The sequence below is a fragment of the Balearica regulorum genome, chromosome 2, assembly GCF_011004875.1.
Source record: "Balearica regulorum gibbericeps isolate bBalReg1 chromosome 2, bBalReg1.pri, whole genome shotgun sequence".
NCBI lineage: Eukaryota > Metazoa > Chordata > Aves > Gruiformes > Gruidae > Balearica > Balearica regulorum.
In genome coordinates this window covers 38,964,198-38,992,102 of record NC_046185.1, presented here as the reverse complement: position 1 = coordinate 38,992,102, position 27,905 = coordinate 38,964,198, and the positions used below count along the sequence as shown (strand labels likewise).

The 27,905-nt window shown below is 38.9% G+C and overlaps 1 long non-coding RNA gene across 3 annotated transcripts; it reads left to right on the top strand.

Annotated features, from left to right (window-relative positions):
* Positions 1 to 191: 191 nt before the first annotated feature.
* LOC142600357 (uncharacterized) lies at positions 192 to 27,036 on the top strand. Of its 3 annotated transcripts, XR_012833801.1 has the most exons (8): positions 192 to 435; positions 1,087 to 1,191; positions 1,750 to 2,043; positions 3,333 to 3,643; positions 8,101 to 8,235; positions 12,499 to 12,767; positions 25,762 to 25,852; positions 26,900 to 27,036. It is a non-coding gene; the product is annotated as an uncharacterized LOC142600357 (long non-coding RNA). The 3 variants fall into 3 exon arrangements; XR_012833802.1 differs by lacking the exon at positions 8,101 to 8,235; XR_012833800.1 differs by having other exon boundaries at positions 3,333 to 8,235.
* Positions 27,037 to 27,905: the final 869 nt, after the last annotated feature.

The following is a 27,905-nucleotide window of genomic DNA, read 5'->3' as shown; positions in this document are numbered from 1 at the left end:
AATTTACTTTACTCCAGCCTAACTGAGATCAGAATCTGCCCGTGTAATCAATACAGTAGGCATATTGACCTAAACCTTCTGGAAATAAGTAAATACTGTCAGGAACAGTCCTCTTGCTGGGAAACAAACAAAAGCACCTGACTTTAAACAGACTTTTAAAAAACACATCTCTTATGAAATCTCTTGGGAGCAGGAGTTCTTTCAGTCTCCCAGGGCATAGCAAGCAAAGCAAGGTAAGTTATCTTGACACCCAGTCCTCGAGCAGCAGATCTTTTGGGGAATGAACAAAGTGCTCTGTAAAGCCAGCCTGGCTTATCGTCAGAGTCAACTGTATCCTTGAAAAGTACAGCTGGGGATAGGGAAACTGCAGAGAACACTTCTGTTACACTGACGTCCGTCTCCAAGCAAAGGAATCATCATGACTTCAGTTTCAGGGTAAGTATTTTTAGTGTTCCTTCCTCCTGAGGCGGGTTTCTATCATAACCCATTGATTTGCATGGAGCTTATTGTGAGATATAGAGGGGTTACAATTTTTTTCTTAAAAAAAGAGAGAAACATACTTCAAAAACTCCACGCTTTTCAAGAATTTTCCTTAATACAGTTACCCCCTGTGAATTATTTCCAGCAATCCTGAACTTTGAAGTGGGCATCTTATTGTATTCCATAGTTACTATGTTATGCAAATAAATATACACGTATGTATGCATACAAATCTCAGAAAATATTGCTTTCCTCTGTTTTGGGCATCCCAAATAACTCGTTGACACTTTGGGAGTCATATGACTTAATGAGAACAATACCCAGTTGACCATTCTGCCAGGAGAAATAAGTCTGTATTGTAAAAAAGCAACAAAGATTTTTTTATTTTTTTTTCTTCTGGAGTTCTGATTCCTCATTAAATAGTAAGTTACTTTTGACAGATGTGCTGTAGTTGTATTCATTTTTAATCTTGGCCATATGGAGGCATAGTGGAATGATGTTTCAGACATTCTACCAATCCAGGATTACTAAAGATGAGGGAAGCAAATGTCAAACCCACAAAACCATACAGAAATAGATTTTTCTTTTATTTTTTGCCCCCCTCAGAGAAGGTCAAAAAGAGAATTTCCCAAATGTATCAACTGAAATTCTCAGAAGCCCTGACAAGAATGTGCTAAGTGATTGAACACAGGAAAAACTCAAAATCCTGTGGTGAGTCAGTAGGATTTTGAGGAATGGGTGTTCTTGGTTCAAATGAGGATATTATTATTTGTACTTCCTGCTGGAATCTGTATTTACAAGTAGCCCATTAGTGCAATTTTGCACCAAAGCTCCCCAAATTTGATTTTTATTTTTTTTTAATTGTATTTGTATAAGCTAAACTAACAATGTATGGAGTGGAGAGTGGATGGTTTATGCTCTTCATTCGTATGTGCTGGCAACAGAGGAATTGCCCTGTTTTCCAGAAGAAGAATGTGAATTGCTAAGGAGAAGAGACATGGGTAGCCGTGCCCCAGCCAGTATTTTCAGGCTGGTATTTCTGAAAGAAGCAATTCTGAATCAAACATTTCATCTGTTTATTTACTACATGCAGGAGCCTGGTTTTCTCAGTTGGTTGTTAAACAAAACAGCTGTCTACTACACATCTGTTTTCAAATAATATTAGCAGATTGTGCAATGAAAGATTGGGGAAGCTTATTTTAATTTGAAATGAGATAATGGGACAATCTTAAACCCAGGATCTGATCCTGAATCTTTGTTTTGCTCTAGAAAACAGTGCTGAGCAAGTAATGCTTGGTCCTACTGTCCTGCCTATCAGTCTGGACCACATGGCAGCAGCCTTTGGCCACATCTATTTGGAGTTTGGGGAAACCAGTGATCAGAAGACAAGTCAATGGAAGATTTCTCCCGATTTAGAAAATTATAGCAAATACATTGATTAGCTATTTATGAATTTTTCAAATTGTGGTTGAGAGGCCTAAGCATGGAATTTGAAAACCAGTGACAAGAGGAATGTTGCTGTGCACAATCTAAACCACTACACCTCTTTCACCATGGACTGAGGTAGGCTAATTAACCTATTCTTTGCCATGGACTAAGCATATATTCACAGATGTTTTTTGCCCTTCAGTTGATGTGAGATAAATAGCAAAGCTGCAAGAACTCGATGAAATGTTTGAGCCGTGATTTCTGATTTGAGTCTGGCTTCTACCTGTGTAGCTTCTCACTGTGTTCTTCCATTTCTGCCACACTTTTTCATGGGTGGAAAATAATTTCTTCACTTGTGAAGGATGCTGTGCCAAAAAAATACTTGCAACGTGCTTTGAAGATGTAAATCACTGTGCCATAATTTAATGCCCCAAACCCCATTTGAACTAAGGTTTATCTGGGTGCTTTCTTTTGGGTGCTTGAATTGTGACACCTTAAAAAAGCCTCAGTCATTAGACAATTCTCAACATCTGTTCTCTGAAAATCAGAGCCACTGAAGACAGTCACAAGACCAGTTGTGTTCAGATGGGTGTCAGAGCGGATCTGACAGAGCCTACTTAGGGCAACAACAAGCAGTGACTTTAAAAAAGAAAAAAGAAAAAAGAGAAAAAAACCCACAAATCAACATGTTAATAGTCAGAGATCAGGAAAGACCTAAACTTCTGTAGGTAAACTTTGTTCTTCAGCTGAGCTCTGTGAGGTCCTTGCCTAAGATCTGGACTTCTTGCAACAATGCAAGGAGACAAACTGGAATGGCTCATGCTGTGACAAAGTTTCCTGTCTCTGGCTGTGTAGAATTTCTGTATGATAACAATTATTTTTTAAGTATGAAATTCACTCCTTTTTGTCATGGAAAATTCCCACAACTTCTTCATTTCTCGGGGGAATTCCAGGCACACCAAGTGAAAATTGTTTAAAGGAACATCTGTTTTTTCTCATAAATTATATGACAACATCTTAATAGAAACACAACCTGCCTGTATATACTTCTGTGCTTTCACCCATTAATTACAGAGAACATTAAGGTTCCATTTTACTGTGCTTTAAACATCTGGTGCCAAAAGAAGCAGCAAGGAGAAGGGAAGCGTGATTATGTTATTAGACTCAGCAGTTGCAAAATACTGATCAGCACTCATTATTATCTGTTGCTTCCATATGAAGCTAGTCTTTAATGTGCAACTCACTGACTATACATATATATCTCCTGTCAAATATATATTGAAAATAAATAATAATCATAGATACTGTTTTATCCTGTTGTGCAGTATTTTTTAATAATCTCAGTTTTTTATAGGTGACAAAGGCATCATGTGGTCATTCAGCCATTCAGCCAACTTTTATAACCAACTTGGTAACACATCCAGATTGAAATCTGGTGTCCCTGAAATACCTGCAAGACTTTCTTAGAATCCCATGCTACGCCAGGAAGAGTATAGCAGTCAAGCTTTTAACTCAGTCCTATGGTCGCCATGTGCTAAATAAACAGCAGAGGCAGAACAACCGGCCCTAATGCAGTGGGAGAGATCCCTCCTTCATGTTTGCGGTGACTATAGCCAAGGCGCAGTGTTGAACACCGTGTGATAATGAGACTCGACATTTTGACCTGACTTCCTGGCCCAAGATGGCCACAGCAACGCCAGCCAGGTCTGCGTCCAGGAGAGAAAAGCAAATGATGGTGAATATCCATAGGTTTCTAAAGGAAGTCTTCCACTTTATTTGAAGCTAGAGCAGCTCCAAGTTCCAGCATCTGTTTTTATGCTTTAAATTACCCCAAGTAGTTTCTTCATTTTCCAAAATTGCACTTCCTTAAAATGCTTCCTATTACACTAACACATTTTACTGTGCATTAAACATCTGGTATCAACAGCCTAAACAACAAAAAAGCATGATTATGCTGTCAGACTTAATAATTCAGAAATATTAACCAGCTCTTATACTATCAGGAGTTTTTCATGTGAAATTGGCCCTTGATGTGTATTTTGCACTTATGAGACTTTGCACATACCAGCATAAGATAACAGTGTTCAATCTTTCATGTAACTAACAGAGTTAATTTGCCTAAATGAAATCACTTTATCAGCAATACTCTTGCCCTGGAAAAACCAAGGGATTATCATAGTTTGTTAAAACATACCAAACTGCGATCTAGAAAACGGGGGCGGGAGGGACCTCTTCTGTGCAATAATAGATTAGGAAAGCTATTTAGCCTTAAGCAAACTTGAGAGCTATGGAGGCTGAACCATGTGGAAGGAGACCATAAAGCTCCTTGCCTGTTCAGTAACCAAATGACTGCTGCTTAGTTAGCTGTAAGCTTCAGTTTGAGACCTTTTGCTCCCATATTTAATTAAAACATCATTGTCATCTTCTGTGAGTACTGAGCTGTAATAGTGCAGGCCCATTCAAGATCTGTTTCTTAATTGGTCTTAAATAGGTTAATTGCAATTCAAAGAACAAGTCATTACCAGTGGGATGCAAGTATATGATGCAATGGGACAGAGCATGAGCTATTGGCTGGAATGCCTGATGAACAGCATAGCTATTATTTTAAGGTTATGGTTGGAAACGTTTTTATTACGTACATTTCTGGAATTTCTTTCACCAGCCACCTCCTCCTTCCTACCTTTGCTCTGTGGGATCTACTCCCGCAGCTGTTCCAAACTTCACATCCACTGCTTGTGTGTCTCTGCATTAACGAAAGGGCCGGGAACCTTCGGTGAATGGCACACCACCGATAATGGGGGTTATTTTAGGGACTTTTTTCCTCTCCTTAGTAATCCTGAGTTGCACTCTCAGGACAACAAAATGGATGCAATTCTGATTACCTGTGAAGTCTCACTGCCTACAGGAAACAGCTCTTGAACCCTCGTGGGGTCCCCGACACGTCTGTATGAGAGTGGTATGAACACGTACCCAGGATTTAATGGCACCGTCATTACATCACGAACACTTTCATAATCAAAGCACTTCACAATGATACTGCAAGCATTTTCTAACTTGTCCAATAGCACTGGATTGAATAACTCTCTGCAGCTTTGTTCCCCAGTTTACCAACAGATGCTGTTAATATATTAATGCTTCTGTGTGGTGGGCTCTGGATGGACAGACTTTTCAGGTAGTCTCCTTGAAATAGTGTTGTATATGGAAAACGTATAGTTATATAATCCTCCGAAAGTCAAAGTAATTTAAGCATTCAACTAGGTAGATACAGACTTTGCATGAATGTTTTAAGGAAAGTTGCATTTTTAATCCTTTTACTGGCTTCTAGTCCTGTCAGGCACATAGTAACATCCCCTGGAAACTGAACAGAGGATAATGTAAACCTCTTCAACAGGCAATGAAACTACTGTCTTCCCCAAATAACCTGAAGCAGCAGAGTCTGGCATGTTCCTTGGCATAAGGAACAAAAACTTGCCTCCATCTTTGCTCAGCTCTGCTTCAACCTACAGGTGCTGGTGCAATTGCACCACTTGCACACTCAATGGCTATAGTGCCGGGAAGCACAACAATCTTTCTTCTGTACATCTCAGGGTTTTATACTGCTGCCAGGAGTCCTGGCACTATATGAAGGCATTTGCAATAGCAAAGTGCACAGAAGGATTCAGGGAATCTCCAACACATTTAAGGCCAAGACTTTGCTGGGGTATGGCTTTCTCAGATAAGAATTTGAGATGGAAAGAGAGGAAGGTGTTCAAATCGTGCATTGTAATTTCTGGGGATGAAAGGCTTTCCTGTGGCTTTTGCAACATTTCCTAAAGCTGTTTTCCTTTGGACTGTTGTTCCTTAGCCAGATGCCCTGAACATAGAACACTGTGTCCCCAGCTTTGCTTTTAGCTTTGTGGTCAGTGTAGTCTCAGAAGAGCTTAGCTGTCAGCAGGATTCATAGATGCAAATTTGATGCAACTGGGGGTTAAATCATGAATTATTTTCAAAATTAGGACAAAGGTCTTAGCTGGCATTGAAAAATGATATCAAGGCAGTAGAGGACTTGTGTGCAAAATCGTATTTAGGCAGTCCCTGTCTCCTGATATCCTGGTTGGTACTTTGCTGGTTGGTACTAGCTCTAGACAATAGAGTTTGCTGTCAAGACCGGGCAAATCTGTATTCTTCCCCTTATTCTTGTATTTGGCATAATAATTACCTAAAGAGCTTGTTTTCAAGGAGGTACAAAAAAGCACATTTAACATGCCTGAGAAAACACCCCAAGCATGCAGGCAGTGGCAACAGAGCAGGTGGATGGCAAAAAGAAGGTTATTTTTAGGACTTTGCAAAACCAAAATCTGGAGGCTCAAAGCATATCACAATAGGTCACTGAACAGCTGTTAGACCATGAGCACACTCAGTCTGTATTCAAATCAGTAAGCTAGAGGTAAAAGAACAGATTTTCAAGTACTGGTATGTTCTCCTTCAACTGTTTTTGTTAATGAAATTTTACAAATCGGAAAAAGTGACAGTGCACTCTGGGTGGGATTCAATCGACCACATAAAGGTATCATCTGCAGAAGAGACTCTGTGTATGAGTTACTTGCCTTGACCCCTGTGTTAGCAGCAGGAGACCTACTCTTCCAAGATGTGATTTATACCATCATAAAGCAGATATCTAAAACAGGTCAGACAGATACATTCTCCTTCTCTCTGTGGACCACCAAAGAAGCCAAAGGAGAAAATTTCAGACATTCAAATTTTTTGACATCATAAACCCCTTATACCTACGCTGAGAAAGTCAGAACAAGGCTCAAATTTTTTATACATTAATGTTCAGGGAAACACCAGGCAACAAAACCCAAAAAGAAAATTTTCACCGACTAAATAGAGTCTTTCAGGTCCATTTAGCTGATGACAGTTATTCCTGTGTGCAATAGCAGGACTGAAAAGATGATTTAGTCTCAAACTTTCCAGAGAAGGTGTAGACAAATAAACTACCATTAGTCTTGAGTCTTTCTGCAGTGGGAGGATCAACAGCCTCTAAAAGTATCATCAAAACAAGTGGTAGAATTACTGCTGATCACTGCCCACAGGTGTTTAGGACACATACAAGTCATGGTTTGCAGGTAGAGGTAATATCTGCCATCAGAACAGCTGAAGTATTAAAAAAGCTAGAAGCTTTCAGGCATACAGACCTTTTCTCAACTCTAAAAATTTGGCTTTTTCAGAGATGGGAAACTTCTGACCTAAATACAAATGGAGAACACTTGCCTAGTTGCATATTATTCACTAACATAAGGCCTCATTTTAATGTACATTTAGTGGTACCCTATTCTGTGAATAATCTTTCTTGTATCAATTGGTTATTTTGAAATATGGTCCCTATTAATCACGTCTGTGTGGCTATTGGTCTCTTGCTGATAAATAACAAAATAACAAAAGTTTTTGATCATGTATGATACTTTAGTCACATGAAAAGAACAAAAGCTTCACATGTGAGGTTAGGAACAAACACAGAAAAATACTATAGTAAGTCAACTGTTGGGGCAAATTGAAGAGTCAAGTAACTTGGACACATCAGTATCTATGTGAAAGTCTTTTCTATATTTTTCCCACACTTCTGTTCATATTTCATCAATTTCCACTATCCTCCACTGACAGAGATGATTGAAACCTACATTACAGCTTGATAAATACCTCTTCTTAAAAAGATCTCAAGACCGATGTAACATGACAGACAACAAATCCTTACACCTGAAATCTAAACACCTTTCTTGTCCAATTCTTCCAATTGCCATAAGCTAATAAAAGAAGGATGAGTCTGGGATTTAAAATAATTTCTATTAAGCATGGAATTTCACTCTTTTGAGACCAACAAATTATTTTCCCTTGATAATACTTGAAATATAGTAAATATTTGGGAAAAAACCCGAACTCAGACAAACAAAGATTTCCCTGCAGAAATCCAAGGTTACCTGGCCTCATTACCAATCCTGATTTGGCAGATATGGACTGTCTGTGTTGTCAGAAGGTAAATACAAGGCATTTTATTATTTTCATTTGCCCTTTTCTGTTTATCCCAATTATTTGAGATGTTGGTAGCATTTAAAAGAAAGTTGTGTATTGCAGTACCTTTGTATTCTGGGTTGTATTACATACAGCTGTAATTTTGTGATTTTACAAGCCAATTACTTTCCTATTGCTCTACAGATTCTCTGAATTTCCGAATTATTGTATATATAATTATAATTGCTAACTTAGAAACAAACCTATGTGGACCAAGGAATAAGTTGTCCTGAAGGATTGGAAAAGAATCGGGGGAGAAGACTCAACAGAATAGGAAAGGTAATTAGGAATAAAAGACCTTCTTCAGGTTGCAGGAAGGACACTTGACTCTTCTGGTCAAGTGTCCAAAGAAGAAAAAAAAAAAGAGAAAGCATAAATTATAGCACTGTAAATGTAAACACTAATAAAGAAAGCAAAATAAAATATTGATAAATAATTTTATAAAAGCATAAAACCAATAACATGAATATTTTTCATAGCAGAGAAGAAATTGTGTGAAACAACTTTTAAGGCCTAAGAAATTATTCAGATTTGAAAAGAGTAAGGATCATAAAGCCATAGCAGAAGAGCTGGATGAATTATCTGTGTTGATAGTTGATCTAGAGGAGGACACACAGGCTCCTGTACAGGAACTTTTCTATACAGGGAACAAGTTGTAGAAAGAAGTGATCAGGTGTCACAATAAGGGGAGGATACCATGAGAGTCTTGCAAAGGATGTGGGCTGGAACCTCTGCTGTCCAAATTATAAATAATCTGGAAAGAGGGGTGACAAAGTTGTAGATGATTCAAAACCATTCATGGTAGTAAATGTGTACAAAGAGCTACAAAAGGATCTTGCAGTACTGAATGACTGAAAATAATATAACAAATTCCATGTCCATAAGTGCCAAATAATGCACATCATAGGGAAAAACAATTGTAAAGTATACATATACAGTGATGTGCTCTAAATGAGCTGTTATCACTCAGCAAAGAGATCTTGACTCACTGTGGGTAAGAAAATGTCAGCTCAAAACTCAGAGGCCATAAAAAAACCCAAATAGATTGTTAGAAATTATTGGGAAAGGAATCACAACCAAAATAGATCATTATGCCATTGCAGATCCCTGGTGTGTCCCAAAATAGATTGTTAGAAATTATTGGGAAAGGAATCACAACCAAAATAGATCATTATGCCATTGCAGATCCCTGGTGTGTCCCATCAGTCCTGTATGCAGTACTGTATCCTTCCATACTGGGAAGGATAAAGCAGATGAAGAGTGTGAAAATGGTGATCAGAAGAATGGAGAAAGGCTTCCTGCATGAACAGGGATTAAATTGACTCAACTCCCCTCCATTTGGAAAAGGAAAGACTGAGGGCAAGTCTGTAAAGTCACAAACGGCATGGAGGCAAAGAACTGGGAACAACTAGTAATTACCTCTCTTAATGCCAAAATTAAGAGAAATCCATTTGCCTTATCAAACAGCAAAACAAAAGGCATTATTTTTTCACATGGTAATTAAATTGCAGAGTTCATATCTGAAGGATATCATAGAATGCATACATAGGTGTAAAAATAGTGCTATTTAAGTGGAAAGATGTGGCTGTATGTCCAGCCCATAAAGTCCGTAAAACCGCATAGATTAGGGGTGTATTTGAGGGAGGGTTGTGCTGCGCAAGCTCTAGCACTATCCTGTTTATTATTAAAGATGAGACACTGGATACAATAGAACTGTGGCTGATCCAGTATGAGCAGTTGTGTGGTGGACTACATCTCAGAAGCTTTCCAGGCTTTCACCATCACTAGTTAGTGTCGGTTAGTGCCTGTCTGGTAGATACAAGTGTCTGGTGCTAACAGGGGGTTTCTCTGTTTAAGAAACAACTTTAAGAAACAACACTGACTTTATGTGCCAAATAGCATCACTTGGTGACAATAAATAAGAGGATTTATGAAGAGAAGAGATTCAGAGTGAGTGTTACTGGGCTCATTTGTGGGGTTGGAGGGAGGTTAGGAAATCTCAAAAATTTCAGAAAACAGACTTTTCTATTACTCTCTTAATTCACTTCCAAACTCTGTAAGGCAGTAAGTTCTGCTGTAGGTTGCATGTCTTACCTATCTCTGGTAATAGATACAAACATCTCTCTTTATGGTCTTTCTTAATGATGGGCATTCTTCATTACAGTCAAACATTTTGCTCATTTCTGGTTGTAGTGACATTATAAATCTTACCTCATGCTTAGTGCTGTAAAACTGCTTTCAGCAGGAATGGGGAAACAATGGTTGCAGAAAACATTATGCTTCAAGAAATTAAACTAACATAGTACCGAAGCCTTCTGTAGCAATAATTTTGCTGTGTCCCAATATTTGGGGTCTTTGTGCCATGTTATTTCCCACATCTGGGCCTTGGCAGGTGGAGAGGTGCACTTAACTTCCTTCAGCTCCGTGCCATTACGCTGTATTTGTTTTCACTGTTTGCACAGATGTAACTGTAAAAACTTTACTCTAATGAGAGCTGTGAGAGCTTGGGAAAACCCACCTGGAAAACCAGCTTGTTTTTTAATATATTTTGTTCAGAAAAGCTCACCAAACTTGTAGGCTTAGGGAGAGATTAAATAAAGCCAGTGGAGAATTTTAAATGGGGGAGAGGGGAAAGGGGCATGAAGCAGAAGCATGAAATATAAATAAATATAATAAAAAGACTAGATGACAAATAGTTAATGGGGAGTCAGAAGCGGATGGTGCCAGTCATCATTGATTTGGTAGATTAAATATATAAAGAGTGGAGAAAATCACAGTGAAACCACTGAAAGGTTGAACAAGAATTCATCTGACCCCTCTGCCCTGGAAAGGACACCCTCCTGCCAGCCTCCTGCTAACCTGCTGAGGCTGTGGGACTCCATGCAGAACTACACTGGACTCTGAAAAATGACACTCTGGGACGAGGCGTTCAGTGGGATTCACAGATTCAATACTGACATTTTGTCTACTGCTGACAAATGAAGAGCGGCTGGTTTTAGCTGATAGCTGTGAGACATCGTGGCTTTCAGCAGCAGCAGCGTAGATTCTCTGGACCAAAGATGGGCTTTCAAAGTACCCACGCGATCCTTCTTACATGGAGCAAGACCGTACACATGTGTGGTGGAAACGAAGGGGCTGAAAAGGGGCAGCGAGAGGTCCTTTGCTCCTGGCAATGATTCACTAGACTGAAAGAGCAGAGTTTCAAAGTCCAGAATGAGTAATGTACTCAGCAGATTCCCTGTCAAATCAATGGGAGTAAAAGCACCTCTGAATACTGTATGTACAGAGTTACTGTTTTAAGTTTAGCATGCTTGGTCAGAAATATGGCAAAAAATTCTGTGATAAGGTCATGGATTGAGGAGGGAACATTTTTTGTTGTTGTTTGATTTGGAACAGCAAATATTCCCAGCACCACAGCCATTTCAATATTATTTTCATTCCCCTGAATCCTTGTGTTTCCCAGGTGGAGCAAGGGCCAACAATTCAGAGCTGTACCGGATACCAAATAATAATGGATAGAAGGGAAGATTTTCCAGCAATTTATAAATTTGTGAAGACTGAAAGATAGAAAGACTAATACTACATACCTCCTTTGGAAAATAAGGTGCAATCTAAGATGAAAGCTATAAAGTGATAGTGTACCTTTCATTTTTGCAACAAAATGAAAAAAAAAAAAAGCATACCTTTATTTTTTTAAATAAAGCCCTTGTTTCGTTTGTGGAGGATGCGACTATTAAGACAATTGGTGGTGACAAAAAAGGGAAGCCCAAAACTTCAGTGATTTTTCGCCCATGAGGGAAGAACCAACTAATTGTAATACAGAATTAGCCAAACACAGTCATGATACACACTTACAGAAAGGCATCAGTGTTCCAAAGAACTTAGTATTGATGAAGATAGAAAAAAATATTCCAAATATACAGAAAAGGTTTTTTCCATCATACGTAGATAGAACAGATAATATCAAGTACAATGCATGAGGTATTCCATAATGCCCTTTGAGTAGATCATTCTTAGCTGAACGATTTCTTAAAGGTTTGAAAACAGAAAATAGATTTGAAAACTCAAATCTCCACCCACGATTTGAGTAAATGTTGTTATAGGAGTAGCTAGCTCATTTGCATACCTGACTACAGTGAGCAAAATAAAAAAAACAACACAGAATCCATAGTTACAGGCCAAACTCAGAGACAGTATAAATGGATGTAAATCTTCTGACTAAAGTTTTGCTAAACCAGTTTGGACCTAGCCGTCTGGAAAGATTTTCTATCTATCAAGTACCTAACCTGAATTTAAAAACTAGGCAATCTTATTTCTCTTCTATTCGTATTTATCTGAAGCTTCAACATGTGTTTTCTACAAAAGGGTACATAAACTAAACCATAAGGTCACAATATCCCGTTCAGAAATTTGCTGCCTCGGATGTTCGGGTCTGCCCTGGAATCCTTGTTCTTGTCAGCGTTCCTTTTGGGAACAAACCCCTGAATTCTTAATATAATTTCTGACTTGGCATATTTAGAATCTTGTTTTGTCTTTTGTTAGATTTATTGACACATTTCCCAAAAGTATGGCTTTGTAAGGCTCTGGAAATGACTGTAATATGGAACTGAGAGCATCTGTTATTGGAGGTGGATGATTTTCTGTCTACACCTTGATCCATATCAGGATGTGAGCGCTGCATCATTTTCATGTGAAAAAAAAACCGTGAACAGCCAGGCAGGAGGACCGTGATCTTTCACCAGAGACTTGTCCCTAAGCCAGTAGAAGACAGCAAGAGGAGCCTGAGGCATGCCCGTAGTGCAACTCAAAAGGTAGGTAAAGACACAGCCTAAGCCAGATACGACTTGTAGTACGTAGATGGAACGCACACAGAAGAGTTACAAAGGACTAAGTGAATTTGTTAATGCTCCCCTGGAAGCTGGCAGGACATAGCCTACATGGTGATACGAACCTGTTATTTACATGGTTGTGTAATGGCAGGGAAATAGATGTGAGCAATTTGGAGCAGCTTGACTCATCTTGTTCTTCAGTTTTACAAAATAAGGATAGGATTTGGAGCAAACAGGTCTACCATATCATGACCAGCTTTTTGCACCAGTTCAGTGAAGAATAATTCCACTGCAGTCAATTGAATTACATACAAGAAAAATTTGTCTGTGTTAACAGAATCAAACTCATTCGCTTTACCAGCATAATCCACCTTTTCAGTGATATGATTTGGTAGAATCAAATATAATGTGAATCTTGTAGCTATTCTGGAGTACACACCAAATTTAATCCATGGGCTATTGAAAACATCTTACTGGGCATTAAGGAATGTATTTCGCAACAAAACGTTTATGATAGAAATGAGTCATCAGCAAACAAATCCACTTTACTACATCACTAAGTGCCATATAATACCATGCAACGTTACTGGTGACAACTGTTCTCCTCCTAACAGTAAGGGCATAAAATTCTTTGGTATACTCCTCAGAGAATGATTCACGTATTAGAGGCATTTTCTTTAATCTAATTTATCTGTTGCTGTCAAAGATACGTATTTTTAAAACTTTATTTCTAGAGAGCCATTAAGTGATTAAAACCAAATGAGAGGAAAGATGGCAGTTGGTAGAACAACATAAATCATAATCGAAAACATCCTGGTAGTATAACACCGCCAGACATTTTGAATGGTTTGTGAGGCTCTGAAGAGTTCCACGGTAGTATGGCTTTTTAACATCCTGCTCAGTAGTTAAAGGGTATTCAACCTGATCTGCCTTTGTTGATAGCTGATATTATTTGACATTTTAACAAGGTTCTGTATTTGCAGAAGCATCTTATGGCACCACTTTCAACATCAGAGCCTATCACAAAAAACATTTTAACTGTTTTGCAAACAAACTTTCTTCCAGTTAATAATTAAACAGAGGAACAGCTTGCGGTATATGCTTGGAACTAATTTTACTATATATAGTTGGAAATGACAAGAGCACATGAAGATGTGACTGAAGCCTGGTAGCATTTAAATACTCAGTACTTCCTCTGTTACCTTGACTAGTGTAAAGTTGGTTCCCAAGGTAAAAACTAAGTGGTCTGCTGGCATATGGTATAACCTCCATTTGAGCGCTAAAAGCTGGATACTGTTTTTGTGAAACAGATGTTGTTGAGTGCAGCAATGCACAACTGACTCTATCTAACAGCTGGGAATCCTTCGTGACCCATATAGCTAGAAATAAACATGGTCCTATGCTTGGCAAAAGTGTAAGGAAGCAAATTTTCATTTGTTAAGGGCTTATCAAAATGAAGAATAAATGTTTTTAGCCATAAACTGATTTTATTCACAAGAGTAATCTTTCCAGCAGCTTATGCGATGGCCTCATAATATTACAGGCACCCTTTGCCAGATGAAGGCTGCAGTTGCACTGACATATAGTGCAGATGGAAAATAAACATCTGCCTCAATCAAGAGAGAAGACCAAAGACAAGGTTGACGAATATTATCTGGCATGACTATCTTTGCAGGAAAGCATATAAATGCTACAGGACCAAAACCACTGGCATCGTCTGGTGTTGTCCTTATGTGGTTACTGACCATGAAGAGAGATGATTAGTATGCACTCTCCAAGGAGGAGTAGTGCAGATGCTCAGAATGATATGATTCCAACTCACTAGTATGTGTTTTGCTGTAGTCATACTATGCTAGCAACAGAGCAGTTCGAAATATTTCTTTCTCAGTGTTTCAATGACATTTTGTGTCCTCAAATGTACTTCTTTTCTGGGGAGTGGAGGGGGAGAAGAGGAGATTTAGCAGCAATTATATTGTTAAACATAATTTAAAAATGGATATTGCGGCAATTTTCAGCACTTTTTTTCTTAAACCACCTCAGGAATAAAATATTTCTGTCCTGTTTTAAACCCAGTCAGTTTGTAGAGAAGGAGTTAAATGTGAAGATAACTCAACTGAAAGCAAACTATTCAATTGATTCCCCTTTTACCTTCGGGAGAGAGAGAGTAGTGTACATTTAAACTAACTCTACGTACGTGCATGTATGCACATACCTACTCTGAGCCGATATGGAGTTCCTCTTATTCTTCCACAAAGGATTACATGATGCAGGACAGATGCAGCTTCACCGGTTCTGTTTTTTGAGGAGTATTTCTTTGTTGGATTAAAATAGGAATCTTAAAAGTTTCTGGTCATTTCAATGGTATCTGATTTCATATTTAATTTTTGACTATATAAGTTCAAACTGTCCCTCTTTTCTCTGGAAGACAGTTAGTTAGGAGGGGCATATTAACTATTGTTCAGTCTTAATTGGTCAGTGGTTTTGACTTCATAAGAATTAAATGCATGACTTGTGTTAGCTAAATTAATGGGAAATTTATTATAGATAGAAAACAAGTTTAGCATTAGGATGCAGGTATAAATTTGAAAGTTGGAGATCTCAGATCTAACCAAATCCTGGAGAACTACAGTTAATGTGCCCAGCAGAGGAAAGAAAAGGGTCTGGAGCATAATATTTCAGGCAGCCTTTGCCAGATGAAGGCTGCAGTTACACTGACAACCTATTAGCTGTATATAAGTCCAAAAATCACAACTCATGGTAGTCTGTTGGACACAATTTTGGGGGTATGTACACACAAAACAGATCAATGTGGCCATTCCTACTTGTCCCTGAAACTGCTTTAGGATTCAGGCTTGGGTTTCTTAGGTGCCCCAGGTGAGGCTGTGGAAGCTGCTGATATTAAATACCCACAGAGCAATCACAAGGAATTGGAATGGGCATCAAATACGATTTGAGGCTGAGGCAATAGCATCATCTCCTTTGACCTAGATGAATATATCTATTAGAAATAATGTTCTGTTCTTCAGGAATGTCCCGTACTACCTGCTCTGCTTGCACCTGACTAATATGAGGGACGTCCTCGAAAGGACTCGGGGTTTGAGTATAGTCAGAGCTACAGGTTCTGGACAGACTTTTAAATTCAGCTTTGCTGTTTCTCAGTGATAGCACAAGCCTCATGGTATTAGACAGTGTTTCCTTCAAGCTCCAGATCTTGGAGCCACAGAAGAATCTGTTTTCTTTAAGAAATAATAATAATAATAATTTACTTCTTAGAAATTAACTAAAAAGTGAGCTTTTGAAGTCCATAAGTTAGAAGGAAAAGGAAAAGAAACCAGTATATACAATCTCAGAGTGTTTATGACAATCTCCTGGTTGTCTTATCTGCTTTGTTATTCTTTTCTCTCTCACAGATAAAGATTCTCCTGTTTTGGGAATGTTCCGGGAACTCAGAATTTGACTTGCAAAGCTTAATGGGTGCACAGAGCTTTACACAAAATGACATTTCCCTGCCATGTGCCATATGAGATGTATCAGAGGAGTGCTAAAGAGGCAACCACAGCACCTTCTGCCCCCCATCTCCCCAATGTATATCTGCCAGTGGGCAGGGTGCAATCCCTAAAGTATTCACAGTTTTCAGGTTTTTTAACCAGTACTTCCTGAAAGTCAACCACTGTGATAAGAAAAACATGTAGCTAAAACTGGCAAAGCTTCACTTTGAGTTTGGAATATTAAAGAGGATCTGGACCCTTTTCTCCAGTTTTGCTTTCTTTCTTTTTTTTTTTTTTTTTTGACAAGGATTATTTCAACTGGTTGCCTCCCACCTCTCGCCTGCTATTCAAACAGCAGTATGTTTCCTTTAGGCAGTTTTCTTCCCTTATGTGCTGTTTTTATTTCATAGTCTAGCCCTCAGACTTGTCTTTCCAACTGTAGCCCCAGCAGACATACTCTCTAATGCTCTAGTCTTAAAAAATTAATTTGAAGTAATAGACTAAAACAAGCTTGTGAAGGATGGTGCTAGTCGAGCCAATCACTAAAAGTTCTAGTTTTCAAAAACGTATATGTGCCTATATGTGCATAATAGGAAAATTACTTTCTCTGAACATGCATGGAGGTTCACAGGCTACGGCAGACTTCAAAATGGACAACAATGTCATAGCAGCACCCCAAATATCACCCAAAACGCCTGCTCCACAAACTGGTGTTTTTCATGACAACCATTTGCAACAATAAAAGTGAGCTCTCAGTACACGAGACAAAGGAAAATTTGGATCATAAAGTAACGGAAATTAAAAGATGGGGGTGATGTTCTTCTCCCAGTGACATCATCAGTGAGGGCAGAACAGCTCCAGTGAGTTCCCTAGATATGAATAAGGAATGACCTTCTGGATCGCGATCCAAAATAGCCCTAAACTTGTTCAAGCACTAAGAGTCATAGAATGATCTTTAAACTACTTCTGTCAGATTGCCATTTGGCACTTTCTTGCTGCAGTTACAGCACTCACTGCAATACTTGCTTCTTAGCTTTTTCCAGACATCTTGGACCTGTGTTGGATTTCAATGGTTTTATCATTTAAGTCCCAGACTAGTTTTTCTTTTTATCTGATACATAGACTGAGAATCAACACAGTGAAATGGCACACAGCCTATCTCCTATATCCATCAGTAAAAAGTACCACTTGGCAAGTAGTGTCAAGATGTGATCTTTCCTACTTACCCAGACAAAACTTTAATCAATTTGAATGTTTGAGTATGGACTACAGGATTCGATCCTATGTACAGTTAATGCAGAAGAATAAGACTCACAATGTTTTCATATTTTTTCAGTTATGTGTTATTTTTTGTTCTTTTTCTTACATAGCTCTATCACAACTCAAAAAACAAGGGGGAATTTCATTACGTTTGCCCTGTCCTGATGTTTTCTGAATAATTTTTTTCTTTCACAGTTGTAAAATTTTTCATCTGTTTTACTCTTCTACATTCCATAGGCTTTCTGTTTGCTACTAAATAAGCAGCACTGAAAAACCATAGTGAGATGCTGATAGAGTGAGGTGACAGATTTTTGTCATCCCTAACATGTTAGTCATTTGTTTGGCATAATATTTCTGCATAGGATACCAGTCAGTTCAATAATAGTGGGTTTCTCACATGATATACCATCAGCTGGATATTTATATGGGGCATACCCTCACCAGCAATATCTGTATTTTCTATCAAAAACCAGACATTTGAAATTATCCATAGATATTCCATAACATTAATGACCTTGTTCTTTGTGGGGCTGAAAGTGAATTATGAATATATTTAAGACTGCTCTGCATATTTACAGTTCTCACATATTTTTTACATTTTTAGTATTTTAAGCAACCTGAAGGCTGGTCTCATTTTGCTCAATGCTACTGTAACTTATTCCTTAATTTTAGACTAAAATGGTCATCTAGGCCCCTATATACTCAGTGGAAAGATAAGTGCTTCCAAAGAACAATATACTACACCTTCCTTAACACTGATTTTCAGACCAGAGGAAGTGCTGTGTTCAGGTTCAGCTGGCTTAGACTGGAAATTTAATGTTTAGGCAGCTTGAGTTACCACAGACAGGTGAGTATCCAGCTTGACACAGGATACCACAAGACGACGTATGTGGAAGACACTTTCATGGTTCCTCAAAACCTCATATATTGGTAACATGGCAGGTATTGAGTTCCTTTTTGTCCTGACCTTTAAACATAGAAAGGTGTTTCATATGTGTATAAATATATTTATACACATACACAATATGTTCAAAATTAAAAAACCTCACCCTGGGTAGTTGACCCTGTGGTCTTCCTAAGACTACATTTTTTACTTGGGACTGCTTAATCCCATCTTGAGCACAAAGCTGCACCTAGAAAAAAACCATTGAAGTATTGCAATTACAAAATGGAGCGTTCCCAAGTCAGTCTGTGCTTTATTATGCTAGGCACAGCACTCCCAAAGGAGTGAAAGAAAGCAGACACGGTCTGTGGCCTTAAGCATGCATACCAAGGCCATTTTCACCAACTTTCACCTCATTTCCAGCAGTCACTCTGCGCGCGAAATGAAGAGGCTGTACCCTTCGTGTGGGGAAACGCAGCGACAACACACTGTAACACTGAGACTCGCCAAGCTTTTCATACAGCTTGTTCGAGCAGCAGGTAAACCACTGGCTGTGCTCATGGTTTGTCCTGAGATAGGGGAAGTATTGCTACTTCCATTTTACAGATGAAGACCCTGAGGCAGAGGTGTGACAAGCTGCTTGAAATAATGCAATGAATTAGTGTCAAAGGCAGGTTTAGGAGGCCCGTTTGTTAGTGCCTCAGCCCTGTTTCCATTCTCCAGGACCCTGTTTCCTCAGAAGACCATGGCTTTCCTGGTTCCTACATAGCCACAGTTTGTTGATTGTGTTATTTTTTGCCAAATAACGTTTATGGAAGCTAAAATATCTCTGAGTTACTACTACCATAAGAGATATATGAAAACCTAAAAACTGGGGAGCCAGTTCTGCAGGCTATTTTGATTTCAGTGAAATAAAGACATTAATAAAAGAATTTCAGGGCTATATCAGAAATTCCTTTCATAGGAAGAAAAGGAAAAAGCCCAGTAGCAACACGTGGAAACATAATCTTTTATTTTTAGAAGAAGGGTAATATTTCTCCACAAGTAACACCTGATTAAGCAAACTTATTGAATAAGGTCCATTATGTCTGCTTGAAAAAGCTGTAAGTTCAGACATTTTAAGATAATCAGATTGTAAAAGTGCACTAAATTCTCACCATTAAGCTACCTCACCTTCATTGAATCCTGAATTCTCATTACAACTAATCATATTTCCATGCAAAGTAAAAATAATTCAGGTACTTGAAACTGGGATATATTCTACTCTCAATACTCACGTACATCTACTAGCAGTAATGGCAGTTAGACACCAAGTGACAAATATATATGTGTATATATATCCCAAGGTATTTGCAGACAGGTACAGCGGGTATTTTGGTGAACAGACAAAACAGGAAGAAGCCTGTATATCCCAAACACCAGTTTATCTTCACACTGGAGATTTTAGAGCATTTATTTATCTCCAATTGGCAATACAGGTTCGCGGAGGATGGGATTCATCTCATTTAATCTAAGCCACCACAAGTTAGATGCCTAAATTCAAACTAGCTATCTAGAAATGTCTCTTTCTTTTCACTATCCAGGGAGCTGAGGCAGTGATTTTAGGAGGGGTTGCGTAAGTCTGTCTCTCTTTAAAAAAGTGTTTAAATTTTGAAATATAAATGAGATGAGGTACCTGATAGCCTAGATAACCTTTGAAGAATATGTAACAATTTTTATGTGGCTGCATCTTCATGTGAAGCAATGGAAGTAAGAATGGTGGCAGTCTCTAATTTCCAAGTGAAAATTAAGAACATGGTTTGTTTTGTGGGTTCCCCCCCCCCCCCCCCCCCCCCCGCATTTCTGAAGGCTGATACAGGAGAGAGGTATATTACTTGGCAAAGTCAAGAGAAGAGATGTACAGCAGCTATATATGTAAGAGTTTGCAGCTGTGTAACCTCTTTCTCTAGGTCTGCCCTCACCTGGAATTAGTCAATTACTTGAAAATAGCATTTATTATTAATCTCCTTTTTTGGAACCAAATCATTTCAGTCACTTTAGCTGATATGTAAAGAAAGTCAGATACAACATTCTCAGCTGCTTTTAGCTCTTGATTTCTTTGTCTCATGTGAGACTTCTTAAAGGACATATTCTTGAGGCTAATCTCCAAATTTGCTGAACTTCAAAGACATGATCTTAATTTAAAAGTGAATTCACATTTCCACTTCATCTAAGATATTTCTAATATTTTTCTGCTGGTTTCCCCACAAAAGGCCGAAGCTTGGTCCTGACATGAGATACATAATTTATCTGCTGAATGAATATCATCACCTGCTTAAGACTTTCCAATGTTTTTACTTGTTCATTTTGAATGTTGAATTCCTCAGTTATATTTTAGTGTGGGATTTAGCTGACCAATTCATTTCAGCTGTCTCTGAAGATTTTATATTCACGTGATGCACATCCGTCACTTGTGTTTATTGTTTCTGGGAAACTAAAACTTTGCAAATGGTGCTTTAGCACTTTCAGAAAGGCTAACACAATAAAACCCACCTTGTCTTACAGGCTGCTTTCAGGGGTGGAATGCAGAAGTGAAGTTGTGAAGATGACCAGCTCTCTCGGTGGTGTGCTTTTATAGTCCATGCTACTGTAAATAGAGCTGCACTGTGTAGCCTTACAACTTCCATGGTGGAGCTGACACATTTATTTTTTGGCTAAACAGAGACATTTTTACCACTGAAATGGAGCCTTCCTGTCCTGCAGCATGGCTGAAAAGAAAGCCAAGCTGGTTAAAACCAAAACAACACAATGAAATGAAACAGTGTGCAGCTGCCTCCTCAGGAATATCCCTGCAAGGCAGACAAATGGATACGTTTATTTTCCCAGATTTATTTGCTAATGTAAAGATCCCAGTGCAAGCATTAGCACGTCAAATCATTATATAGTTCTGGGGCAATCTTGGGAGGAGTTGAATTTCATTAAAACAAATTAGTAATTTGAGATTGCAGTAACTGTAGATATAATCTTGTTCCCATATATTTCATGATGCAGTGCAAAAGAAACCATTCCTCAAACAAATGCTCCGCAGCTAAGTATCACCTTGCTACATTAGTAAACTGAGAAAAATACACAAAAAATATCTTGGCTTCCTTTTAAGTTTGCACCTCTATTGACCAAATAAAACAGACAGAACTTTCATATTTTCAAATGCTTTTGAAGTAGTAGATAAAATAATTGCATGCTTTTTAGCAGGAGAAAGCACCGTATTTATTAATTTAAAAAGAGGAAACTGGACATTTTTCCCTGCTATTAAAGATCTAGCTTGCGTTTGCATGTCCAGCTGGCACCAGGTGATCATATCCTTAGTGTGAGGTGTTGCATCCCTGCTGGACCAGAGGAAGGGACTGCATTGCTCAGCAAAGCACGGGCCAGAGTACTGCCAAAGGCCCGGCACCCTTCCCACCTCCCCATAGTCATGTTGGGCTGCCTGTTGGCCCCCTTCTGTCCTTACTGCATGTGGTATTGGCTCTTGGAATGACCCCGGCATGACTTTGCTGCCTGAATATGGCAAGGTGCAATTGCTGTAAGATGTGATGTGCTACAGGCTGGTGACTGGGACAACTGAGCAAAGCTACTTCACGCTGTAGGCAGGATGGACACAGCTTCTCTGTAAGGGGGAAGGTGGGATCAGGCTTTCTCTCCATCATCACTGGAGCTCACTGAATGTCCATGCCATAGCCTGGGCTTGTGTCCATACGCTCTGGGCTTAAGCACAGACTCATTATAACATAGCTATAGCCAATGAAACCCAAGTCCCTCCAGAAAACATGTTAGAGAGGCTCAGAAATCTGCATATAAAACCACAGCAGATTTTTAGTCATACTTTTTTAATGTACCATCCTTAAGTGACAGGAGGCTGATGGGCAGGATGGTTTTGTCACTGCTGTGTGAGTGGGAAGGGCAGTTGAGACCTCCAGTGAAATGTGGACAGCCCAAATCACCCATTCCGGCAGGGCAGAGCACTTTGACCAACATCTCTAATTAGATTCTGGTGCTTTAGTTTGGACAGTCTACATGGGTAAATAAATCCCACCCTGCAATATTTTTAGCTTTACATTGTATGCTCTATGTCGGGTAGACATTGCCTAAGCTATATCAGTTTTTTCATGTTGCTGTATGGCCTGTGACACTGCCGTCTCTGAGATGTTGCACAGTACAACCTAAAAAACCTCTGCCTTCTGTCCTCTATACAAAGCTTTCCAAGCCACCTCCAAAGAGAGACAGCTGCATGCCTTTCACCTAGAATATAAAATAGGAATTGGGTTCTTATTCACATTTTCATAACCATAATACACAGAGAAAATAATCAGCAAGAGAAAAGCAGCATCCAGGTACTGAGAGACAGCATGAACATGTGTGGAATGTGCCACTCAATTCATTAATCCCAAAGAAGTAAAATTGCGTTTTCTTGCATGGATAAATCCCAATATCTAAAAAGGTTCCCTTTAAATTGATCCTCAACTTTGTTTTGCAAGAATTGGTCTGCACAGCATTTTAGCTCTGATTACAAAGCTACATTACGCATACTGCAGTCAGGAACCAACAGGAACAAGATTTTGGGAGGTTTTGATAGTTTGAGGAAGGCACTGTGAACAGATAGCAGGAGCATACATCTAGCCCCAGCTCCTGACTAATCTGCATTACAATGAGGATTTAAGTATGCAGATAGACAGTCAAGAGGCACAGTTTTCTCTGACACTGGAACAAACAATTTAATCATAAAATACATAGTTTAGAAAAAATACAGCTTCTTTTGCAGCTCCTTTTCACAAATTGGGCTGTTCATGTTGTGTATTTGTGAAATCACACAGGGATTTAATAACTTTTGTCAATATGGATAAACCCTTTGACTTACACCAGGACTGTCAGCTCTCAGTCCTTGTTCAAGTGCGTTTTGACAAATCCACTCCACAATTTTTGTCCTTCATTTCAAATCCTTGCAGAACATCTTACTCCACCTAGACCTAGACTAATAACGCATAAACAATGTTTAAATACAAGGGCAAAAAAGCGAGCCTGTGGCTAAACACCAGACTCCAGCAGAAGGTTGAGGGAGCACAGAAGTTTAGCCAGCTGTTTCCATGAAATCCAGGAAGCAAGCAGAATGCCACTCGACAATTTTTATTTCTTCTGGAAGAAACAGTTGGAGATCATATGCTTTCTAGCAGTCAGAATACCAAAATAAGAACTCCTTTTGCCAGCAGCAGTAGGAAAACACTTTTTTGTCCCTTCTGTACTTTGTACCGTGTTTCCTAAAAATCACATACTGATATCACAACCATGTTCAACCTGTGAGATTTGAGCAGTACATTGAGCCAAAATTTGATGGTTCTGCTGTCTCATGGGACACAGTCTCCTTGTATCATCTAAAAAGAAAGAAAAAAAAGAAAGCTCATCTCATTTTATACATCTAATATACTTTGGAGAAAACAGTTCTTCAGAAGTACTTTTATGAGTCCTGAGAGTTAGTCATGTCTGACAAGAAGAGGGAAGCCAAATGTGGTGTTTTCATCGGTACAAGGGAAATAGTCCAGCTCAGGTTTTTGGAAGTTCCCAGGCATTCCCCTGGTGAATGACTGAGCTGGAGAACCACAGACATCCTCAGCGTGTGCCACCAGAGCTGAAAATGTAGAAAAATCATTATAGCTTCCCTTGTTATATGTTAGTCACATAGGGCAAATCACACTGCAGTGGCGATGTGACATTTCTCAGTTGCTCTTAATAACCTCTCACCTGTGACTAGGACAGAAAACTAAGCTCCGGAAAAGTCCCTCCCAGCTTGTTTTTAGAGAGTAAGGAAGTGAGTGAGCTGCGGATGGAGACAGAAACACAGCCTTGATTCTTTGGAGCCGCATGGACAATCCAGATACTTTTTCATTACAGGCTCCCAAGTCTGTGTTATTACAGTAAGCAGTGGCTTGCTATGCAAATACTTCCTGAAATTCCTCTGCTTTTTCAGACCTGCCTCGTTCTGTTTCAGTAGGGACCATAATTGTAGCCTACCTAATGGAAAGACGAGTGAAATCATACACTCCCTGACTACGCAAACTCAAAAATAAGTATATTTTTGGCAACATGCATCAAAGAGTTCTTTGACAAGTCTTTTTGTTCATTTAAAGGCTGACTTCATCCTCTGACTCATGCCTTCATTGCTGCTGGTAATTATTGAAGCCCATTTAGCACGCTATGTATTAACTAAGACAGAGACTCAGTGTAAGCATACAGAGTGCTGATTAGGTGGGCAAGCAGCAAGCTCTAGAAGACCGTGTGGGAGTATGGCAAATCTTCTAGCATAAAGAGGACTTGCCTAGTCTAAAAACTGATCTCAGAAAATGTAGGCATTTTCAAAGTCAGCATACAGCAGAAAATCAGCAGGGTGGAGGGGGAGTTCTGGAAGGCCTACTAAGCTGTCTGCTAATGAGCATCATTTCCCACCACCCCCAGTGAAGTCTGGCAATGAAGAGTATTTTCTTTTAAAAGATTTCTGCTATCAGGTAATGTTTCCTTTAAGTTTCCAACTATTTGCTTCTTCTTGACATTCCTCTTGAGGTGCTAGTTCAGGGTTAACAACAAAGAACAACTTCTAACGTAAAACATCTGTGGAAATGGACACAGCCTGCAAACACTGCATGCTACAGATGGCCAATGTGTACCGCAAAACTTAACTAAAAGTCATGGGAAGCCACTTGTTTTAGTGCTTTGATTCACATTGTCCATTGTCCTGGTTCACTGTCCAACAGATTGCTAAATGATACTATTATTATGAAGAACAGTCCTTCAGTAAATATAGTCTGTTTGCTATTACAGTGTCTAACTGCAGACAGATCAAAAGTGAGCATTTCTTGTCTTGCAATCCATACTCTTTTTTTTTTTTTCTTAGCATTGCCAAACTAAAGAATTAAAGAAACAGATCTCCTTTAATGCAGTAACTCTCCCACTTCTCACATCCCTCCCACCTCTGCCCCCACCTTTTCCTCATTTTCATGCTATAATCCTAGGCCAACTAGCTCAAACCGCCACATTATTTCCTTGAATATGTCTCTCTTTATTAAGATTTTTCCAGAAGCTTTTGATAGAATGAAAAAAAGCAATATGAGGAATGTCACTGTAACAATGTAAATTGTATGCTTGCATTTTTTATTAATAAGGCAAGGGTCTCCAAGGGACTAAGTTACATTGTTTTATGAGATTAAATTATTAGACCTGGAACTGAGAAGGGCCTTGTCCTATTGTTGAAGAGGCTGCTGGGGAGCATGGAACTGCAGGGAGCATTGGCGAGTCATGGTGATATCTTATTTCTCCATAGAGAGCTAATATCCCAGCTGCTCCAAATGCACCTGAATGGGTACTAGAGAGATGAGGAAGCTAACTTGTGGCAGATGGGACCAGACGAAATGGTCAGTGAAATGAACACATTCAACTAATGCACTAACCATCTCTAAACTGTTCTCCATCAATAATTTAAGGCCTTATGTCATAGTTTGTTAAAAATTATCTTTGATTAGTTATGTTATTAATACAATATGCATATTACAATTGTGTCACATTTTCTATCCATCAAAGTCAGAATAAGTCAATATGAATGCATCAATAATTTATATTGGGTGTACTAGTCAATTTTCTGCAAGCAATAACATTGACTGCTGGCAATTACTGAATGCAACTGGTGCTTTTACCTTTATATTCACATTTTAAATTAGGTCATATTTATTTTCCAAAATACATGTAGTATGGGATTATTTGAGCTTTGCTGATGATTTTTAAAAGCTGAAGTAGTTTTTTATGTTAGGCTTCAAGCAGAATGAAACAATGTCTGTGATATTTCAGAAATAAAGAAGAGCATGTATGACTTACTACATGTTGTTCCAGTAAGATCTAGCAATAAGCAAACCCCTCAGTTTTGTTTTTTTTTTTTTTCTGGTATGAGTGTAAGTAGGAAGGATTATCTTAATTTAAATGCATTTACAGTATCACAGAATGAAATCTGAACCACTGGTTTGCAATCCTTATGCATTTAGTTTCACATAAAATAGTACCCCACTGAAAAATGTATTTGCATTACAATCTCAGGGGAAAAAAAAAAATTAGTTACAACTTGTGTAGGGCTTCTAAATACCCATATCTTTTTTTTTAGGATGCCATCAAACTTGCATCAATTAGGAAGTATCTTCCAGAACTCAACGAAAATCTACCTTTAAGGAATTAGGTCCCTCATATGAAAAGGTCAAGCCACTCTATAGCCTGTAGTGCTATGTGCAGAGCAAAGCTGTTTATTCTGCTGAGTGTAATAGTGTCTATGTCAATGCTAACAGACCCTAAGACTTACCTGTTTAAAACAAAAATTATTCACCTGTGATTTAACAGGCTTCAGGAACTTGTTTCTGAAGACAAGTTGTGTATGTTGATAACCTCGAGCATTTTGTCTCATGACTCTTTTTCCATAGTTTTGGATTCTCCTGTAAGGCTTCTCCCTTCATCCATCCAGTCAGATGTTGACTTTTGGAAACTTGGAGCACTTTTTATGGATTATGATGGGAAGAATCTTGTGTGGTTCCATATATTATATAATAATTTTGCACTTCAGTAAAATAAAAATCTGTCAAAGACAAATTCTTTCCTCTGCTTTTCCTTTTACACAAAAGACAAGGGACAGATTTTAGAGGCAAAAGACATGGGGTCCAGCAGAACATGGGATGGGCTGCTGCGAATCAGCAAATTTTCCTGGTGTCATTACTCACAGAGGATCAAGAACTTCTGCTGTTGTAGCAGCCCACTCCTTGCCTATTTTGATATCATAGGCTCAATAGAGGAAATAATTAATTCTGTTTATTGAATGAAGAATAATTTTTAAATGTAACAGAAGTGCTTTGGCAGTTTCAAGCTATACTGCAGTGATAAGGGATCTACGTGTCACTGCAGTAGCTCTGAGCTGCTTCGGGATCTGCCCCAATTACAGCTGCCTTGTGCTGCTGGAGCAGTAGACATGCTTGAGGTGGGTTAAGGTGCTTGGCCCTCATCGCTTCCCACCTGCTCCCTGAACAATTTGTTTTCATACCATCAGCCCTACACTTGGTGCTCTTGTGCTCTTTTCACTCTGAATGGTGTTCATACTCACAGCCACGAAACATGACAGAGTTCAAGATACTAGCTGACACTTGTATACCACGGAGCCTCGAGAACTCAACTTAAGGAGCTTGTTCTTGCTCTGTCTTTTACTGCTGGGACATGCAGCTTCCCAGAAGTCATCTCCTTTGTCTTTCTTGTGTCAGGTGTGACCTGAATTTCATACAAGCCTCAGTAACCTGGTTTATGTGCTAGAATTCCCCAACTTAGGACAATGACATCAATAGCATATACTATCACCATTATGTTCATCAAAAGCAACATGTATTTCCATACAAAGGTAGACAGGTGTTGTGCAGTAGAGATGTACAACGCAGCACCTCTCTG